This window comes from Gobio gobio, assembly GCF_949357685.1.
Source record: "Gobio gobio genome assembly, chromosome: 3".
Taxonomy (NCBI): domain Eukaryota; kingdom Metazoa; phylum Chordata; class Actinopteri; order Cypriniformes; family Gobionidae; genus Gobio; species Gobio gobio.
The window spans coordinates 17945345-17967308 of record NC_137099.1 but is presented as its reverse complement, the minus strand read 5'-3'; positions in this window follow the sequence as shown (position 1 = coordinate 17967308).

Here is a 21964-nt window from a genome sequence, read left to right as displayed (position 1 = left end):
ACTAAACAATATTCCAAATTATTATGGAATATTAATTTGCCATTTGCCTCTTCCCTGACATCTTTGAAATAGACAACTGCAATAATTAATACTATGCATTGTCTGGATAAAATATAATGAAAAAGCCTAGGCCAAAGGTTTTCACATTGTGCGTGCGCACACACAAACACACTAAGAAATGCTGAATTAAAAATATTTTTCAGATCAAACCCACCCACAGACAGAATTTCACTAGTCTGAACTCAGTTCAAAACTTGAGAGCCCATGCGAAAAGGTTGATCATATTCGGTCGAATATTGTGCCCATTGGGAATGTTGTAGCCGACATAATGAATCCGTCTCACTGTCTGAGTAAATTCATTTACATTAGCTCAGTTGGAAAACATAGTTTTGCACTTAAAACCGACTACTTCACTTTATGATGTTTTCCCGTCACGATTAGGTGTAGACACTATTGGTCAAAGTATCAATTATTAACAATACCATAAAATGGTACCATAAAATATCCCTTACAATTTTATGGTATTGTACCATCAGGGTTTAAGCATGCTATTACAGTTTTTTACAATCGCTATGACATTTTTTTCAATACTTTTAACAAATTTCCTAAACTCTTAACGCACCAACACACCTACATCACGCAATTGCCAAAACGGTGAATTTCATGCTCAAAATCACACATTGTAAACTAACTCCAAATTTTTTTTCAAAATACAATAATTCACTAACACAATACACTATGTCTACCAAAACCCCAACACATGGTCTCTTCCAACAGGAACATTTAGTCAATCATAGCACACTGTCATAAAAACACTAACACTAGATGGAATTACAGAAACTGCATTATTTAATGTGTCAGGTCTGCCCTTATACAATAGACAGTATATTTTATTGATCATAGATTATGTGTCTTTTGAAGACTCTCCACATTTTATTTTTTGTTGGGTTCAGTAAATGCATGCATTTTGTTTCTTTTGCTGCAGAAATTCAAAACAAAAAATGAATGACCCATCTCAGAGTAGCTTTATAATGCCCTTCAGTTTTATTTCATTATCAGCAATCACCATGTTGACTATAGCAAGTTCCTATTCTTCATTCAGGAGCTTTACTCTGCCCCCTGAAGGAGCTAGATGTTGAATCCTTAGATAGACAAAATAGTTGTCTATAGATAGTTAGGGACCAGAGGCATACAGTCACTGTAATAAATGGTAAAATTATTTACACTTTGCAGTAAGAGAACCCCTTATACAATATCCTACCTGTTCTGGATAATGGATGCCACTGTGTCAGATTTGGCTGTACTCGTTCACCAGCCTCTCTGTATGATAGCCTGTGGTTTATGACATGGTCTATGATAGTCGCTCTTTTTTCATCAATTACCCTAATTCTGGCCCTTCTTTGAGCGCCACCATGCATTCTAACTCCTCAATCTCTACCTTGCCCTTGTCCAGGCATTCCTCTCCTTTGCCCTTGTCCCACTCCTCTCCCTTGTCTTACTCATCTTCCTCTCCCTCATGCAGGCCTTTTTCTGACTTTATTTGTGTTGCTCTATATTGTTCCTTTTTCACACAAGAGCAGCCCAAATAGACCCTCTTTTACCGTATACCATAATGGTCATGTGATTGAAAGAACATCAACACCTGAACAATTACTAGATGGGAATCAGCTGTGATTTATATACAGTATTTGCACAAATTCAATCAGCTGTTTTATCAGTACCTTGACTTTAGCCCATAAGGTTAAGGTTTATAACAAGGTGTTATCTGTTCTGATATACAGTGTTAAACGTAAATTTGGCAGTAAAAATCCATTGTTTTGGTTTTGGTTTTGGTTGAGCTTGCGTGCAGAAGTTCAAGCATTTTAAATTTGTGTTAACTGTATGCATTTTGTGTAAAAGCAACAATAAACGTGTTAATTGTATACCCTACACAGACAGATGTTGTGTTAACTGTGTTTAGAGTTTAGGAAATTTGTTAAAAGTATTGAAAAAAATTGTCATAGCGATTGTAAAAAAAAAAAAACTGTTATGAACCAGTCCTAAAGAAAATGAATTTGGATTCTTAGGATTGAAAACATTTCAGGCCTATTTCTAAATTGCCTTTTATAAGTAAGATCTTAGAGATAGTTGTCCATAATCAACTTTCTTGATTATGGCTTCTTGATTGGAAATAACATAATGGATATTTTTCAGTCTGGATTTAGGACTAAACATAGTACAGAATCAGTGTGATTAAAGGTTACAAATGATATTTTGTTAAGTATTGATTCCGGGAAAAGTGTTGCCTTAGTGATGTTAGATTTAAGTGCAGCCTTTGATACCTTAGATCATGTGATTTTAATAGAACGCCTCAGAGATTATGTATAGGGATCAATGGTGTAGCCCTCGACTGGTTTTCCTCCTACCTGCATGACAGGACATGTGCTGTTAAAATTGGAAACTATGTTTCTGCTTCCACGACTATCTCTTGGGGTGTTCCTCAGGGATCAATTCTTGGTCCGACTCTTGTTTTCATTGTACATGTTACCCCTGGGGTCAATTTTTAGGCAGTACAATGTGAATTATCACTTGTATGCTGATGATCTACAACTGTATTTTGCTTTGGAGTGTGATGGCCATACATCTTTGGCCAATTTTTATAAGTGCTCGACTGATGTAAAGGGATGGTTAACAAAAATTTTTTTGCAACTAAATGAGGATAAGACTGAGTTTATAATGTTTGGGAACAAACAGCTTGGGAATGGCCTGGTTGGAAATAATGGGTTATTGTCCAACAATATTCACGGTCATGTGAAGAACCGCTTTGACCGTCAAGTTTAAAGTGTTGTGAAAACATCATTCTTTCAGTTAAGAAAATTGTCGAAATTGAAATCTATCCTTTTAAAAAAGGACTTGGAGATTGTTCTGCATGCCTTTGTCTCATCACGGTTAGATTATTGTAGCCTAATGCTCTTTATCTGGGCATAAATGAATCTCTGGTTGCTCGTCTGCAGTTCAAAATGCTGCAGCGAGAATCTTAACAAAAACCAAACAATGGGATCCCATAACACCTGCATTAATATCTTTTCACTGGTTACCGGTAAAATACAGAATACAGTACAAGGTATTAATGTTTGTCTATGTTAAGGCCACCACACAAAAGGCTCGATCTAATAGGGGTTTTATTAACGAACAATAATCTTAAAGGTCCCATAGCGTGGATTTTTTAAATTATTTTATAATGTTTCCTGAGGTGTACTTATATTGTTAGTATTATTTTTACATCACAAAATGTCATAATTTAGAAATAAAAGGCATTTTTTTCTATACTGATATCAGCCCTCTGGCATAAAATTCACTCCCGCATTCATTAAAATGGCAGTTTGGAGAAGTGTGCACAGCAGATATACTCGCGACGTGTGATTGACAGCTTCGGACATTATAAAGAAAGTTCTTTGATCGCTCTCTGTAATCATTTAAATGACAGATTTGTTTCATGCTACTAACAGAAACAATGTGAAGTTGATTGTTTAACGTTAGTCACTGTCTTGATTCACTGATGCATAAACAGTATTAAACGATTTAGAAAGAAAGTCTGCGTGAACTTGAATGATTAGCTACACATCAGAAATCACTGATCACAGATCGGCCAATGAACACTGTTACTCACTGTTTGTGGCGGTGCTGTCGAATCCATATTGTAATATTGCAACTGGACCGCCGCACAGGTCCTGCCTTCTTGATGTAACACGGAGGCTCCTTATATCCATCCTCGTCCGGTCCACAGGTGTAAGAAATTGCTCATAACAAGACACAAACATAACCACCCACTAAAGAGCAGACACACCATTAAGACAAAATAAATAACCAATTCAACTACATACCATGTTACAGTCTACAAAGCATTACATGATCAGGCTCCCGAGTACATAAAGGACATGTTGATCCCTTAACCTCAATGACAACTGCGCTCCTCTCAAGAGCATGCAGCTAACTGTCCCAGGGTCTCGCTTGAGGCGTACTGGAGATTGTGCTTTTTCTGTCGCATTTTTAAAACAGACTTGAAGACTTACTTATTCTATCAAGCTTATGGCATTTGATTGGGTCTGAGAACTGTGAGTGATTGATTGTATGACTTTCTTGGTGTTATGTTGTGCTGTTATTTCATGTTGTTACGATTTGATCATGCCATCTTGGTATGATTTAGCATTCTATTGCTCTGTGTTTTTTACTAGTTTTATCATTTATGGACAGCACTTTGGTCCATTGTAATGGCTTTGAAAGTGCTTTATACATAAAATGAGTTGAGTTGATAAAAAATGACAACGCATTCCACATCATACTCAAACAGGCTTGATAGAGAATGGAGATGGCAAACACTTACGTAATTGTATTCTATTGTAAATCAAAACTATTTGAGCATCATCCGATTTACCATATTTAGCCTGTTCTCAGTGACCCATTCAACTTGAAGTGTATTACTTGAGACCGAAGATTCCAGCATATTACAAAGAAAATGATGTCGACATATTTACTTGTTACCATCAGAATTCAAAATATCACCCAATTTAAAGGGATAGTTCACCCAAAAATGAAAAATACCCCATAATTTACTCACAAGCCATCCTGGTGCCCAGGTGAAAAATACGTACTATTAAATGCATTATAAATGTACTTGAGTATGTTTTTAGTACAATACAAATATACTATAATGCATCTTTTATACATTTAATAGTACGTCTTTTTCACCTGGGTGTATATCACATTCTACTTTCAGACGTACAATCAGAGTTATATTAAAAATATCCTGGATATTCCACGCTTTATAATGGCAGCCCAAAATTGGAAGCCCAAAAAGTGCATCCATCCATTATAAAAGTAGCGTAAGCGTTTTGAACTGTGTGAGAAGAGTATGGAATACGGAAGTTGATCCGCCGGAAGCTATATTTTACTTTATAATGTGTTAAATATGAATATTTTTCTTACAAAGACCCATCGACTCGCTTCAGAAGGCCTTTATTAACCCCCCCCCCCCCCCCCCCCCCCCCCCCCCCCCCACCCCCATCCATGTGGAATGGATTACTGTTATTATGGATGGTTGCACTTTTTGGTCTTCAAATTTTGGGCTGCCATTTACTGCTATTAAAATGCTTGGATTAGCCAGGACATTTATTTATATATAACTCTGATTGTATTTGTCTGAAAGAAGAATGTCATTTAAAGGAGGGCTTGAGGGTGAGTAAATCATGGGGTGATTTTCATTTTTGGATGAACTGTCCCTTTAACGCTGGCTATGGTACAAACACATTAGCCTATATATTATAGTTTATAAAAAGGAGTCTTGCAGATGAAATGTAATGCAATTTTTGAGTCCACAGTAAGCCGATTGAATATTTTGTGAAATTATGGCCTGTACAACAGCGCGCCCGTGTGTTGAAAATATAGAAGTGCACAAGAGATTAAACTGCACGTGGGCTTGCGAAATGCCTGCTGTGAATATGCGTCACACCAGTTTTGCGCTCTGGCAGTATATCTGGGCTTTGGATGTTAAGGATTCTTGTGTTTAAAGGTGCCATACTTCACTGACATGTCAATATACAGTACACATTTGCATATTGTTATTTAGGCCTATTTCACAGCGGGGCCGTTTCTAGGCATGGGCAGGGGTGGGCTAGAGACCACCCAAACGTCTGCCTTGCGTACCCAATCAGAATTTAGGAACAGGTAGTGTTAATCAGTTTTTACGATTTGTGGACTCTGTGTTCATAGTTTTGATGAAGGGCTGTAGAATGCCTCAAACAATCACAAAAATAACACCAGAAATGTGAAGTATTTTTCCTTTATTAACTGAAAGCAACGGCGCGGCGCGGCGCGGTTCAGGCCCTGTCCACACGAACACGGGTATTTTCAAAACCGCAGCTTTTTCTACGCGGTTTGGCTGTTCGTCCACACGCAAACGCAGTATCCGGTTACTGAAACCGGACTTTTTTGAAAACTCCGGCCAGGGTGAAGTTTTTTAGAAACTCCGGTTACAGCGTTGTCGTGTAGAAGGTGAAACCGGAGATTTCGGCTTGTTAAGTCGAAATGTGCGCCGTTCTCTCCTTTGTTTGACATCAGATTGTGCGCCGTTATCGCTTTTGTTTATACATGAGTGGAGTCTATGCAATGGCGGACGTAACTTTTAATAACTCTGCTAACAGCGCTTATTACATACAGATACATGTGCAGTTATCTCATTGTATTGCAGAACAGAGGCGCCAGCATACAAAAATACAACATACCCGTAAATCCTCTAATATTTGCCTGTATTCCATTAGCGGCCGGGTCTCCAACATTGGCCGGTCTCGCTGTCACCGAAGGTAAATAAAGGCCGGTCTCTAATAGCGGCCGGGGCTATTATTAGAACCAACGTTTTTCTGGGCAGGCCTCAACATTATGCTTGCATGTGATAGTAACATGCAAGTACCACAGGGGTCATGTCAATCACCCAGACATCCCAAGTCTCCCGCATATTTATAGCAGCTCCCTGATGCCCGCAAATTAGTAAAATTCTCCCGCAATCTAGAGCGAGCGAGCAAGAGCGCGCATGCGAGACACAAACTGTGCACGCGCGCACGGCAGAGAGCGAGAAACCTTACGTGTGTGTGCTAGTGTGCACCTAATAGAGTGCCGAAGTAATGACGTCACTTTGTAGGCCAAAACGCGGAAGTGAGTTAGCATTTTAGCCCTATGGGTTCCCTCGCCCTAAAGTCTATGGGTTTTTTGAATGGGTTTTTGCTAAATCGCCTGAAATAAGGTCTGTGGTTAACAAAGCCTCTATATATTTTCACGTTTTAATCTATGACATAAAACACACTAGTTATAACCTGCTTGTGATTTTTTAAGACTTTATTGTGTCTTAAAAACGATGGTTGCTAACAAGTTGCTAAAAGGGACTACATCCTTTGGCGGGGACTTTAGACGTCATCGTGACAAACAGGCAATCTCTCACTAGCCCGCGTTTCAGCCTAGAATGAAGAACTTATGTGGCGTGAATAAATCGCGCTATTCGCGCAAAGTTGGATGCTTGAACATTTGGAGTTTACTCTCTTCACATGTTTGTCTCGTTGAGAAATGGCTGACATGGGCTGTGTTTACACGTCTTTTTGTGTTAAAATCTACTGTTAATGTGTGACAACTTAGTTTTAAGACTTTTTCAGTCGATAATGTAGTTGTTTAAAGCTCAAATATGTGGTTTATTTATAAGAAGAGTGCCTATTTAAACATTTTATCTGGTGTTATCGGAGTTGTGAGCTCCAGTGGGTCCGCGGCGCTCCGCGCTTGTTTACCCGGCGAGAGTAGACTTTCCTCGGCTAGTCCTTCTGCCGTCTGCCGCTGGCTCTGATGTCTATGTGGCGTCTCCAGCTATAATTAGTCTTGTGGAGATTTAACGGCCCATATTTGCTCTCATGGATCTATAATTTGTTCCCTGGCAAATCGTTTAGGCTGAGTGCAAAGATAAGTTTCATTACTTGTTTATTTTTAGGCTATAACTGTACGTTACCGTTGTAAGTTAGCCGACTAGCACTGACTTTGAATGTTTGACTGAATTGTTTGCTTTATTTCATGTGTAGCTTATTATACGTTTTGTATTATTGATCATACATAAACTTGCATTTAACAAAAAGAGACTGGGTTGTGTTTCATGTCATTTAATGTTATCACAGTGATAATCATATTGTCTGAAAAAACATTAACAAAATATAAATCTCAGAGAGGCACGCATAAACAAAATTAGTTTCTAACATTTTTGGAAAAAACGATTGGGCAATATTTCTCATGAAAAAGTGGATAAGTGTTCATACCATAGGGTTCATACACAGCGCAGATCATAATGAGCGAGCGTGCTTTTAAATAAAGTTTGAGGAAGCTTGATGATGACGTTGATCCGCGACCATGGTGTGCTGTAGTCCGTTTATAGCCTACCGTTAGCATTTTATATCTGACGGCTTTATTTGGGCTTCAAAATGTATACATTTTGGATGAACTTGTAAAGATTATCTTGGTAGACAAAACGTGTAAGGGTCATTACTCTTTGTTGAACACAGATCTTATTTTTTGCGATTTTCCAAAAGTCTATGGGGAAAATGAATGGCTTTTTGATCGAGGGAACCCATGCGCCGCTAACTTCCAGGTTGGCCTACAAAGTGACGTCATTACTTCGGCACTCTATGAAGCGCATGTAAGACGGAGAGCGTCCTGATTGGCTTGTTTCGGTAAGTCAACCAATCAATTGTCAGTGTGGGCGGGCTTTTATCTCTTCGGGCTTTTATCTCTCGCCCCAAAAAACGAAAGTATAAAGTATAAACATAATGATAATCTTGCACGCTCTACAGTTTGTAACTAACATGTTATGGTTGAGTTAAACAAGTTTCATTTCATGTGCATATTTTTCAGGTCGGCTAGTTGCCAAGGCTACATGAAAACAACAAACTCCTTAGACCTGTTTAAAGTTGCAATGAAATATAAATAAAAGCAGTTCACATAAATAGTAGTATAAGCAGCTTATGTAAATAGTAAAAGTGATCTACATAATTTTAGGAGAGATACCTCCCTGAAATGACTTTTTTCAGGTTGGGATGTCTGATCACCTCTCTCGCACGTGAGACTTCAGTCACCGGGTCCGGTAGGCTAACGTTTACGGCGCGAGGATGAGAACAGACGCGCAGCGGTCAGCGGAACATGAGGACGACGAAGAGGATCTGTACAATAATTAACTTGTTGTAGAGGCTGGCGCGAGTGATGAGGAGTTTACAGGGAGAGATGAAAAGGAGGAGGAAACTGAGGAGGATGAGGATTAAACAGAATTGGAGGATTTTTTTTTTTATAACTTCAAACCAAACGAGACAGGAATGGTTAAACTTTGGAGCGGTAAGGTGTCTGTTGCCTTTTGTTATGAATCAATAACCTAATTATCACCGTGTATGGTTAAGTGTTTACAATGCACTACCGGTAGCCTATGTTTGCTACGTTTTTGTTACCATATTTCTACACTGGAATTTAGCCTGAATTACCGGTATTTGTTGTTAATGTTCTGTATGCATACCATAATGTTATGGTAACTGTACGTTTTCAATAAATGAACCTAGTATTTTATAGGTTGAAATAGACGCAAAATCTCATTTTTAGTCATTCTACTGGTAGTTTGATTAGCTCAAATAGAAATTGAGGCCTGCCTCTAATTCTGGCCTCCTTCCAATAAAGGCCTGGACCGCGATGCGCTTGAGTAAAATAAAGGCCCGGGCCTATATTAGAGGATTTACGGTAGTAAGGCAAGTGTGTGAAGCTTCAGTCCACTTGAGCCCTGCCCCTACAGTTACCTGTCAGTGTCACTGATTACAAAGTAAACTTGTAGAAGGGTTTCACTGAGCCCATGGCATCCCTCAGTGCATCGGTGCCGTGGATGGGACCCATGTGGAAATCAAGCAGCCAATCATAGCGCAGTTTTGCGTTTTCATGTGGACGGAGATTTTTTTAAAACTGTGCTTGTGTGGACGCGATTGTTTTTTAAAACGGAGGAGGAAAAACTCCGGTTATAAAAATACCCGTGTACGTGTGGACTAGGCCTCAGTCTGAAGCAGAAAAGCGAGGCTGACAATCACTCGAGCGAAAACGGGCAGAAATATTTGCGTGCTATTAAGGTGTGAATTACGAGGAGTTGTATTTGTGAATATGTACAGCTCTGATTTGATTTTCGATTCATGCCAAGTTGAAACTAGCTAAAAAATAAAAAATAAATAAAATAAAAACGCACTCATTTAAGAACGTGCATTTGTTGGACAGAGAGAACGTTAAAATTAAAAAAATGCATACACTTCAGTACTGAAACATTGCCTTCTTTGGCTTGATGTGCTGTTAAACTGAATGGACGCGGTAGAACTATAGAAAAGTATGTGGAATGGGATGAAAAAACACATTCTGTGTAGCATTTAATGGTCCCTTTCCACGCGTTCATTGCTATAGTAACATGTTCTATTCTGGTTTCTTTCCAAATTATCACTGGACAGTTAAAAAAAAAAAAAAAACCCCACACACACACACACACACACACACACACACACAAACAAACAACAACAACAAACACCTATAGGATATCTGCCAGCCCACCTTTCTATAGGCGCATAGAACCAGGCATGTTTCACAGTAACAGTCAGTCCTACTATTTTGGTTACACTTTATTTTAAGGTGTCATTGTTACAGTGTAGTTTTATATTTAAGTATTGAGTACTTACTATAGGCTAGTCTGGGTCTTGTAGAGGGTTAGTTGCCTGCAATTATGCATAATACTGTTATTACTGTGCAAGTACATGTAACATGTAACAAGGACACTGTAAAATAAAGTGCTACCAATATTTTTTAGTGTAGCCTAAATTGTTGGTTTTTTTTTTTTTACCTGAATTTATTTTTTACTATGCTACCTCTTTTTGTTTCGTGTTTTATATTTTGCCAGAACCATTATTATTACTGCACTGTACTATGGCTATCATGTTTTATGTACAATACAATTTTAGTATGGTATTCTTGGAAGTAGGAGTATCTAAATGTGACACATGAATGTCAGTAGGTATTACCATGTGATACTATAAACATACCACAATACAGGGGTAGTTAGGGACGGGTAGTACACTGTAAAAACGAATTAGTTCAGTTTACTTAATTTAATTGTGCAAACTCGTTGCCTTAATTCAACTTAATTCTATCTGGGATCTGAGGAAGTGTACTCCCAGAGTTAATTAATTGCTTCGTTTTACTATTTTTGGCTTTATTTTACTATTTGTCTTTTGTCAGTATAACCCCAATAATGACAACAAGTAAAATAGTAAAGGTTGTATTAATAAAAAATAAAAATAAATAAATAAATAAAACAAATCCTTGTTACCATTGCTGTGTTTTGCATGCTGAATGTTGAAGTCTGTGAGTGACACACTCAAGCGTGGTCAAATTAAATTGTGACAAATATAGAGGGATTATATCAACTCAATTAAAAGGTTAAGCCACAAATATAAGCAAAAATAATGTTAAAAGATCGTTATTTGAAATGAAATATAGTTATGTTATATATATCATTATTGGACAAATATATATATATATATATATATATATTATTTTTTTAATATATTTATTACTTCCCTTCTTTTGAAATCATTCTTGTTGCATTGCTGCTTTAGTTACTAATATGAATGAAGTTCCAAGTGTCCAACCAAAGGGAACACTAATCACAATTATGGTGAAGTGGAGGAAATGAGTGATAAGTCTATTAAAAATTGCCCCACCTCAAAAACGTGCTTGTTTTTTTTTTTTTGCTTTGGCAAAATGGTACTCATACCAGTCAAGTTATGAGTTTTCTTTCTGTACTTGAGTTTTCTAAGTAACGAAGGCATAGCATGCAAATAGTTCAGATTACTTAATTGTTTTAAGTAAGTTCAACAAATAATTGGACATTAAGTAAAAGTTTACTAAAAAAGTCTTAGTAAGAACAACTGTTGGATTTTACAGTGTACTGGCAATGCCATGCTGGCATGCATTTGCAGGTCGGGATTATCAACTTTAGCAACAAAAGGATATCTTGAGAAGATCTTGAAATGCACAACCATATTACAGCATGCTGCAGTCATTTCTGGCAATGTTGCTTCTTTAAAGTTGAAGAAAAATAGAATTATTAGCAGTATAATTCGGAAAAAATGAATAGTTTCAATTTCTTAATGACAAACCTTGAAACTTTGCATATTACCCTTTATAATTTATTTTTCTGTTAATTTAAATAGTTTGACAAGTAGGCGGTAATATTTTCTTTATTAGATCATAAACACTTATGCATTAAATAAAATGAAGCATGTGGCACAGGCATGTGCTGCAGGCATTGTGAAATATCACGTTAGGCTATGCTTATATATAGGCTATACTAGATCAATTATTCATTTGACCTTATTGCTATATTGCCATGACGAATTATTAAGTATGATAAATATGAAAACTCTCCTAGTGCATGATGTTTGAGAGGGCGGGGCATGGCTTTGAAAGGGAGGGGAGAAGGGGGCGAGGTGCTGTATGCAAACGCGTCCGAGAGAGAGATGGCAACGTCAACGCGTATAATGATGAGCCCATGGAACCGTCGGATGTGAACGCGCTTCTTCCTCCCCTTGGTGATCGACCCATAGGTTTACATATCTGATCATCTGACATTGATCGGTGCAGCTCCCTTCAAGAGACGAGGAACCGAAGCAGAAGCTACCAAAATAATCATTCAAGTGCTCTCCTTTTGGTGTACAGGAGGGACGAGAGGAGACTGACTGCGCTTCCCCGCATCATCCTCTTCCTCGCGCTGCCGATTCCCCATCACAATGGCTCTGACCATCTGCACCAGATTCACGGATGAATATCAGCTTTTTGAGGAGCTCGGAAAGTGAGTGCTGGATTTTCTACTGCAGAATCATTGCATTCCTGTGCGTTTAATATGCACAAACGATGCGCGTCTTCTGTTTGACAGCTCCGTTATAATTGCAGCGAACGCTTAGGCTATAATAACCTTGCCGTGAGCGCTTGATTATACTAGTCTCTGTCTCGCAGCCTTGCAGGCTGTCAACCCAGACGGCATTCTTTGACAATCACGGGTCCGTTCCGAACGTGCCCGTGATGCCCAAAATTGCAGTGTGTGTTGCCACCGCTTTAGGATTTGGAACACGGCCATTGTGATTATCACGTCCGATCTCCGAACAGCTGGTATAATGTATGTTTTAGTGGGCTCGGGCTCTTTCCCCCCGGAGACAGGAATACTCATGGCAATGCGACAACAGTGCAGACACACATTCCCGCGCCATTCATTATCGCGTTGGGGATTCCTTGCGTTGCGTTTGACTGGGGAGGGGGAGGGTGCGCAGCAGAGCAGAGGCCACATCGGTGGTCCCGATCTGTACGGCTTTCAGGAGATACCTTATATTTCAGCATGTGACATATTATTCTGACTGATGCGTTCAGATCTAAAACGAGTCCGGATTGAGTCCGTTTTTAAGTCCATTGTGACCTTAAATTGGAATCTCTTGAATAACAGTCTGTTCGAAATATGATGTTGTCGAAACGTCTCTGCATGCGCCATCTGCGCGGTGGCATCATACAAATATTGGGCACCAGAGCTAGGCTCCCCTTTGTTACATAGAGGTGCCTGTTTGTACCATATTTGATTTCATACAATGCACATGATCCGAATTATGTATTAACAGTCAAAACTGAACTGCACCAAAAGAAGTAGAAACGAAAGGTTTGGGGTGTATGAATATGTTTTTTCTTTTGCATACAAGTACTATATATATGCCTATGCAAAAATAAATAAGTAGGCCTACGTTGAAACGTTTCTAAACAACGTTTCACTAGCCATAAAAGATTACAAGCAAAGTCCCTTTCTGTAGGCTATATTAAGTCTTTGATCACAATGCGCTAAACAGACGCTCGCGAAGTCGCTGAGGAGGTTGCTATAGCAACAGTACGCTGCTCGAGCACATTCCATTATACCCTCACATCGACTAAACATAAATAGCCTACTGTCATTATCACTTTATTATTACACAATTGCACGTCTCAAATATATCACAAGTTTTGTTTAAAATGTTTTATTAAGGATAAAGTGTAGCCTATCGATTGAGAGGTTTTACATGATTTAGTTCAGCTTCTCCAGCATTGCACTTAAATAATGCAGCAAACATTTTTTTACTGTAAATTAATACAAAATGCAACCAAACGATTCAGTGCAAAAATAAGATAAAAACTTACATTTTAAAAATATTACAAGCAGATGTGAAAGTTTTCACAGGGAATGCACTTTTCCACATAAATAATAAGGTGATTAATATTTTATTTGTTGTTAAATTATTGGTAACACTTTACAATAAGGATGTATTAGTTAACATTAGTTAATGCATTAGTTAATATGAACTAACCATGAACAACACCTCTGTTCAGCATTAGTTCATCTTTGTTAACGTTAGTTAATAAAAATACAGCTGTTCGTGTTAGTTCACAGTGCTTTAAATAATGTTAACAAGATTTTAATAATGCATTAGTAAATGTTGAAATTAACACTGACAAAGATATATAAATGCTTTATAAGTGGTTTATTATTAATTCATGTTAACTAATGTAGTTAAGTGAACCTTATTGTTATTATCATCAGAATGAATATATATTTATATAAAAATATTATTTATATTTTTTCATTCTAAAAGGAATTAATATTTAATTGTAATATTAAAATATAATTTGTTTTTACAATATTATTTATATTTTTTCATTCTAAAAGGAAATTCTACAGTAAATATTATATAGTCAAATTAAATGATTGGCCTTTCAAAATATATATTTTTAACTATATTAATTATACTGTAATTTTTATGGGTTTTTTTGTTGTTCAAAATGATTAAAATGTTCTAACAGTGAGATTTGAAAAAAAAAATCATCATTCTCTCATTCTGTTTGAGAGAAGAACAAACGCACCAGAGGGGACATTTAAGGTGGCGTGTAATTAACCCCCTCATTTCCAATGAGCGCATGGACGGATTTGGTGTGTATGTGGCCAGCAAATATGCGAAGCAATTTCAAAACACCCACACACGCTCGTCAAACACACACGGACAAACAACCGTGGAAAATCATAGTTGTGTAACCTTGGAAGCGCTCAGGCTGTGCCTCCATCATGGCACAGATTCTGCTCTCCATGCCATATGCTCTATCTGTCCGGCATCAGGGCCTCGTGCCCATTTTTTTTTCTTCACTGTCTTCTCTTTTTTTCCCTCTACTTCAGGGGCGCGTTCTCTGTCGTGAGGCGATGCGTGAAGATATCATCCGGCCAAGAGTATGCGGCCAAAATCATCAACACAAAGAAGCTGTCAGCCAGGGGTAGGTGATTTTTATTCGGTGTGCTCCTGTCAGGTGCGAGGCAGGATTTGAGTTAATGGAGCGTCTAGTGTAGTCGAACATGGCAACATTCTGATGTAAGAGCAGAGCATCCGGTTAAACCGGGATAGCGGAAATATGCATCTGGGTCTCATCTGGAGCTCTGTGCGTGTGTTCTGACGTAACAGCTTGCGTCTAAGTGTAGCTGTTGAAGAAGTTGAAGGGATTATATGTTTGAGAATCACACACATCCACGTATCAGTCTGAAGTTCGGATGTAGTAAGTTGAGTGTGTTGTGTTCATGTGTGTTTAAGCACAGTAACAGGTGATATGTGAGCATAACTGTATGTATGTGTATGTGTGTGCTTTCAAAGGCTTTGGCTGGTCTTATCCCCTGTTGGAAAGTGTGGGCATAGCGACCCAGTTCTTTCAGATCCGTCAGTGTAATTGTTGCTGTTGGCCTGTTTGCCTGCAGGCTCTGCTGCTATAGGGCAAAATCACCAATCAGCCTCCTTCCCACCCTCAGAACAACCAATCATTTTGCTTCTCCCACAGCATCTCTCCTCCTAAAGAGCCAATCATATGACTCGTGTTGCTTTTTTCTATGAAACAATTCCATCGTTTTGCTTTTAAAGTTTGCTTTTCCGAAATGTAGGTTTTGGAAGGGAAAACGAGAATATTTTCTGGATCATTAGGATTGAATTATACCCCCCCTCCCTCCCATTTTTGCACAGTGGGATTGAAATGGACACCTAGATTCCGGGATCAGTATCACAGCACTGGTGCATGCTGGGATATCGTTTCCAAAAATACAGCATTGGGTGGTGTGGCAGTTTATGTTGTATTCATATCTCTCTCTCTCTCTCTCACACTCGCTGAGCACTGCAGTGCTCCGCTGCACAGGATGCTGGTCCGTGTCAGAGATGGTCTTAACCTCTTTCCGCGATAAGCCCAGGAATTGCGATTCTATGAGCAGCACCCACATATATAAAAAAGATCATGACCTCCAGTTCTAGATTAACGCAGGGTAAAGGGTGACGCAGGGTTTACGGAGGTGAGGTGATTACTGACAGGTCGAAATCTTGCTGTTTTCATTAATACACTGTAAAAAATATTTGTCTGGTTTTCAATGAAAACATCTAAATATCCTTACATTCCACTGCACTGTAATCTTAAAGACCCCCTGTAGTGAAAATCAAGTTGTTTATTTGTCTGTGGTGTTTTTATTATGCATAAGTGCACACACCATTGCTGAGTATTTTCTCCTTAAAACTGCAGTGAACCAAAGAAACGGTTTGAAATCACAGTTGTTCTCCACGTCACAAATATATTGTAACCTATCCTGCCAACAAGTGGGTGATCTTTAGCATATCATTAACTATATTGCGAAGCAAGGGAGTCTCGAGAAGCCACATTATCCCGGTATATATTTCTGCGGGTATGAAAAATCAGGTACATTTAGCAATATACACCGATCCGGCGTAACATTATGACCACCTTCCTAATATTGGTCCCCCTTTTGCTGCCAAAACAGCCCTGAGCCGTGGCATGGACTCCATTAGACCCCTGAAGGTGTGCTGTGGTATCTGGCACCAAGATGTTAGCAGCAGATCCTTTAAGTCCTGTAAGTTACGAGGTGGGGCCTCCATGGATCGGACTTGTTTGTTCAGCACATCCCACAGGTGCTCGATTGGATTGATATCTGGGGAATCTGGGGACGCACATGCACCCGGGCATCCACGTGATGTAATAGAAAATGTGATTCATCCGACCAGGCCACCTTCCTTCCATTGCTCTGTGATCCAGTTCTGATGCTCACAATTTCCACTGTTGGCGCTTTCGGCGGTGCACAGGGGTCAGCATAGGCACCTTGACTAGTCTTCGGCTATGCAGGCCCATACGCAACAAACTGCGATGCATTGTGTATTCTGACACCTTTTTATCAGAACAAGCATTAACCTTTTTATCAGAACAAGCATTAGCTTCTTGAGCAATTTGAGCTACAGTAGCTCGTCTGTTTGATCGGATAACACAGCCTTCGCTCCCCAAGTGCTGGTTGCTGGTTCACCACTGTTCCTTCCTTGGACCACTTTTGATAGATACTGACCACTGCAGACCGGGAACACCCTACAAGAGCTGCAGTTTTATAGATGCTCTGACCCAGTCGTCTAGCCATCACAATTTGGCTCTTGTTAAACTCACTCAAATCCTTATGCCTGACCATTTTTCCTGCTTCTAAGTCATCAACTTTGAGGACAAAATGTTCACTTGCTGCCTAATATATCCCACCCACTATCAGGTTCTATGATGAAGAGATAATCCGTGGTACCCACTTCACCTGATCGTTGTGTAGCGGGTGAATTATGTATATGATGTGTATTATGATGTTATGATGAACTATATGCCTTTCTCCATTGACATTCTAAGTTGTTCAAAAAGCGTTTCTAAGGATACACATTTTTAGAAGGCAGACGGAGATAGCAAACGGGAACATGGTTTGTGTAACATTAGCAACACTCATATTAATTACATTTAATGTATTTGTATACGAGCCTGTATAATTCACTCTTCCACTGCCTCTTCTGAACCAGTTTCTGGTTCAAACATATATAGCTGAATTAAATCAGTATTTCATTATGAATTAAACCATCCATTGTGTACTGCAGTAAAGTTGTCCGAGTGGATCAGGTATTCTGATCTTGAGTGGAGGCGGAGCTCATTTGCATATTCATTGTTACATTCAAGCTATTTTAAGGCATTCATTTTTTTAAGCTTTTTTTTTTTTACAGGAAAAATGTCATTTTGGTGATCAAACTTAAAAATGTATTGACTACAGGGGGGAATATGTTATCAATATAGAGATATCACCATACTTCCCCAGTTGATTGAATAAATTAAGAACTGCGAGCATTTTGTATTGAAGTGCTATGTTTAAATATACAAATTAGGTAGTATCTAATTAAAAATGCACTAATTTGCATAGGTTTTCAAAACTGAAATCTGAACATTTGATAAGGCCAGGTTCAACATTAATGTTTCATCATGTATAAAATCAGGCAAATGCTATATGAACAAACCCCTCTGTTAAAAACCTTCAGTACATAGATGGGAATAAAACTGTAAAGTTTGGTGTATGCAAGTGCTACTGAAGTGGAGATTTCCAGCTCAGTGTATGAGAAAAAACTCATTTTGAGAAAACGTTTAAAGATATGTATTATATTTGAAATCTACTGTCTCAAATAGATAAAGTGCAAAAAAATAAAAACTGAGGTGTATTTTGGATGTTTTTTTCCCACTAGTCTGAAACATGTGCCAAAATTGACCAGTGTATGAAAAACAATGTCTTTGCACTAGTGTCTTGCTTTGAAAATAAATATTCTGGGGTTCACACTGATGCCATAGAAGAACTATTTTGGGTTCCCTAAAAAACCTTTCAGTGAACAGTTCTTAAAAGTACCAAGTACTGTCACATGAGAGTGACAACGTCAACATGGTTGATATAATATGTCCGTATTTCATTCATATACTCATATTCTTCATACTATATAGAACATATTTTTTTAACGGCTGTTTCAAACCCAAATGTAGTACCTACTAGACAGTATATGGTTTTGAATGTACAGCATGTATGTGCTTCTTGTGATTAAAATTTAAAGGCACAATATGTAATTCACAAGTTCACACATGGCCCGAACCCAGAGTACTCCCCCCGTATCTCTGGTTAGGAAGTAACCAGGTGAGTGTGAGGAAGACGGGGTCAGGGCCGGCTCTAGCTCTTTGGTTGCCCTAGGCGAGATTGAGTTTTGCGCCCCCCCCCCCCTCTAATTGTTAAGCCCACCGGCAACTATAGTTGCCAGTGTATAGTTGTCATTTTCCTTCTGTAAGTATTTTTCTAGATATTATCCATGTTGTATATCTTAATGACACACAAGCAGACAACCAAATAAAGGATTGCAAGAAAAAAAATATATATTAACTTCCTTCCTGTCACATGAGACTGCCAACTTCCTACCCCTACTTCCAGGGAGCACAACGAAGGCAAACCCTCCCAAAGAAAGGTAATTTTCATGTTACTAATAAGTATTTTTTGTTGACATATATATATCAACATAATCATGAAGGTCTCTAGAATCATCCAAACAAAACACATCTTACAACAGATCTATAGTTTTTAGTATACTTAGTCAAACATAATAAATTTGATTATGAATAAAGATTGATCTGTTGAAAGCAGTTATTTTGAGTTAGATGCTAAATGTTCTCCTCTTATTCATATTTGACATTGAAGGGGTGCATACAACATATTTGCCCACCGGCAACTATAGTTGCCACAGATTCAAATACGATTTTCAAGAAAAAATACAAAAACCTGGGGAAAATAAATGCAGAACATGCCATTCAGAAAAAAATGTGCACAAATGGGTTAAGTATTTATAAAAACTATATAAACAAAAATGCTCCTATTGTTACTCCAAGACTTAAAAAGCTAATTATGACTTAAATGATACACTCTAATAAATTGCACATACAAAAATGCTACAAAGAAAGTTGGAGGATATTTAACAAATTATGACTCAAACTATGGATGAACAAACAAAAATGCTTTTATAGTCACTCCAACACTTAATCAAGAAAGTTAAGACTTGAAGGATCAACTGCAATAAATTGGTCATACACAAATGCTAGAAAGAATGTTCAAGGATATTTACCAAATATGAACTCCATAAACTGTGCAAAAACACTCTTAAGCACCTGTAAAGACACTTAAGCAAATTATGACCCATAAACTGGATTAACTATACCCTCTACAAACAAAAGTGCTATTATGGATACACTGTACTTACCACTACAAAATTAAAATATATAAGTTCTTGTAGCTCTATCCCTATCTTAAATAATAAAAGATGAACAGTTGTTTCTGGCATTTCTATTCACCTTCAAAATTGACGCAGCATTAAAATTTGGCTCGTCTGGATTTCCTTATTGTCAGTGAAATGCGTAGAAATATGTAGATAACTAGCTAGCTAGTGATAGCTTAGTGACAGCAATAAAACGTCCAATGCCGTCCAATATTAGTTGATAATATCGATAATACGAACTAAATTTATTTCGTTTGACACCTTTATGGCTGAGATGAGAAGACTTACCTCTATACTGGGCTTTCTTTTGATCGTCTGCCTTTCTCTTTTTCCGTCCCTGTGTAACTTACTCGAGGGTTTAGACCGGTTCATTTTTGAAGAACGCGCCAGTGCTGAGCACTTGCCTGACAGCCTGTGCTAGACAATATTCACTTTCAATTCAATCTAATAATCAGGTTAAGTAATTAAACGTGCGGCTGAGGGGGCGCCCAAGGATGATCATGTTTAATAAACAGTATGTTTTATTTCGCTTGTTTTAATTCTATGCTTAATGGGAAGTAAGTTTAAGGGCGCCACTAGAGGGCGCCTGGCTGCGCCCCCAACACATTTGTCGCCCTAGGCAACCGCCTAGCTCGCCTATAGCAAACGCCGGCCCTGGACGGGGTGGTGGAGGGATGCTGAAAAACTGTCAATGAACATTGGTGAGTTGACTGGGTATTTATATAGTCCTTCACTTGTGCTGATTGGGTAGACATGTTGATTGCTGATTGCTGACAGCTGGTTAGAATGACATAATGATTGGATGGATCGATTGCTGATTGCTGACAGCTGGTTAGAAGGACATGATGATTGGATGGATCATTTGAACGTGTTCCTCCCGACCTTTGTTAATAAAACATAATTTGTTGCCGCTGGAGGGCGCCTTGATTTCGCGGAATCATGCGAGTTGTTGTCTTCACCTCTACAGCCGGTGGAAAAGTAGGGCAGAAATCATATTCATGGATGAGCTAATGTATTAAAGATTTATTAATGTCACTGTAGTATGAAGGTGGGAACAAGGCCGCTGGAACGATTGCTAATGAGAGACAAGCGTGACACATGGCTCGAGAGCTGTGGAGCTTTTACTATACCGCAGACGACGTTTGTGCTTCCTCCGGTCATGCGTATGTGGAGTAACGCAGCGCTGTTTTATCATATTAGATTGAGTGAGTTGAAAGTTATGTTATAATGCTACTCTGTGCGTTCGCTCAGGGGCTACTATGAGACACTTGTTGCACACTGCAGTAAGCTAGATTGATATTAGGCATGGTAAAACATGCTACTCGCGGTAAATCAAGAAAACAAGATTCAAGAATATTAAGAAAATTTAAGAATTAGACTAACTGTTGAGCTATTTAACAATGATCAATGATCAGTTGCTCACCTGTCTAATAAAACATAATATATTAAAGCATCTTTGTTGTTTCCATGGTTTGTACGGAAATCGAGGGTAACACGTGTATGATGTCATTGATAGATAGGCGACGCACGGACACGGTCCAAGTCAAGTCACCTTTATTTCTATAGTGCTTTTCACAACACAGATTGCTTCAAAGCAGCTTTACAGTGATGATAGGAAATTGATTTTGTTTTAGATGAAAAGCTAAAGTAAGTTTTGAATTGATTAATTTCTTTTGTAAAAACTGATTTCAAAATGTAAAAAAATATATATTGCACAAAGTGAAAACAATAATGTAAATATTATTATTATGGATAATTTTTTTTAAACACATGTAAAATAAAAATCATGATTTCATCTCTTAAATGTGTTTTTTTTTAACCTAATTTCAGCTTTTTATCTCATAATTAGGACTTTTGATCATAATTTAGATTTTTAAGTCATAAAGTCCTAATTTCAACTGTTCATCTCACAATGAGTCATATTTTCAACATTTTATCTTATAATTATGACCTAATTTTTATCTCTTTATCTCTTTTTATCTCACTATTATGACTTTTAAAATCATATTTTTGACTTTTTATCTAATAATGAGGACATTTAAAATCATATTTTCAACATTTTATCTTAATTATTACTTTATGATAATTGAAATGAGCTGATCAGTAATATAGTTGAATATTTAGTGTCCCCAACTGAGCAAGCCAAAAGCCAAAGGTGGCAGAGGAACCAAAACTCCATCAGGTGACATAATGGAGAAAAAAAC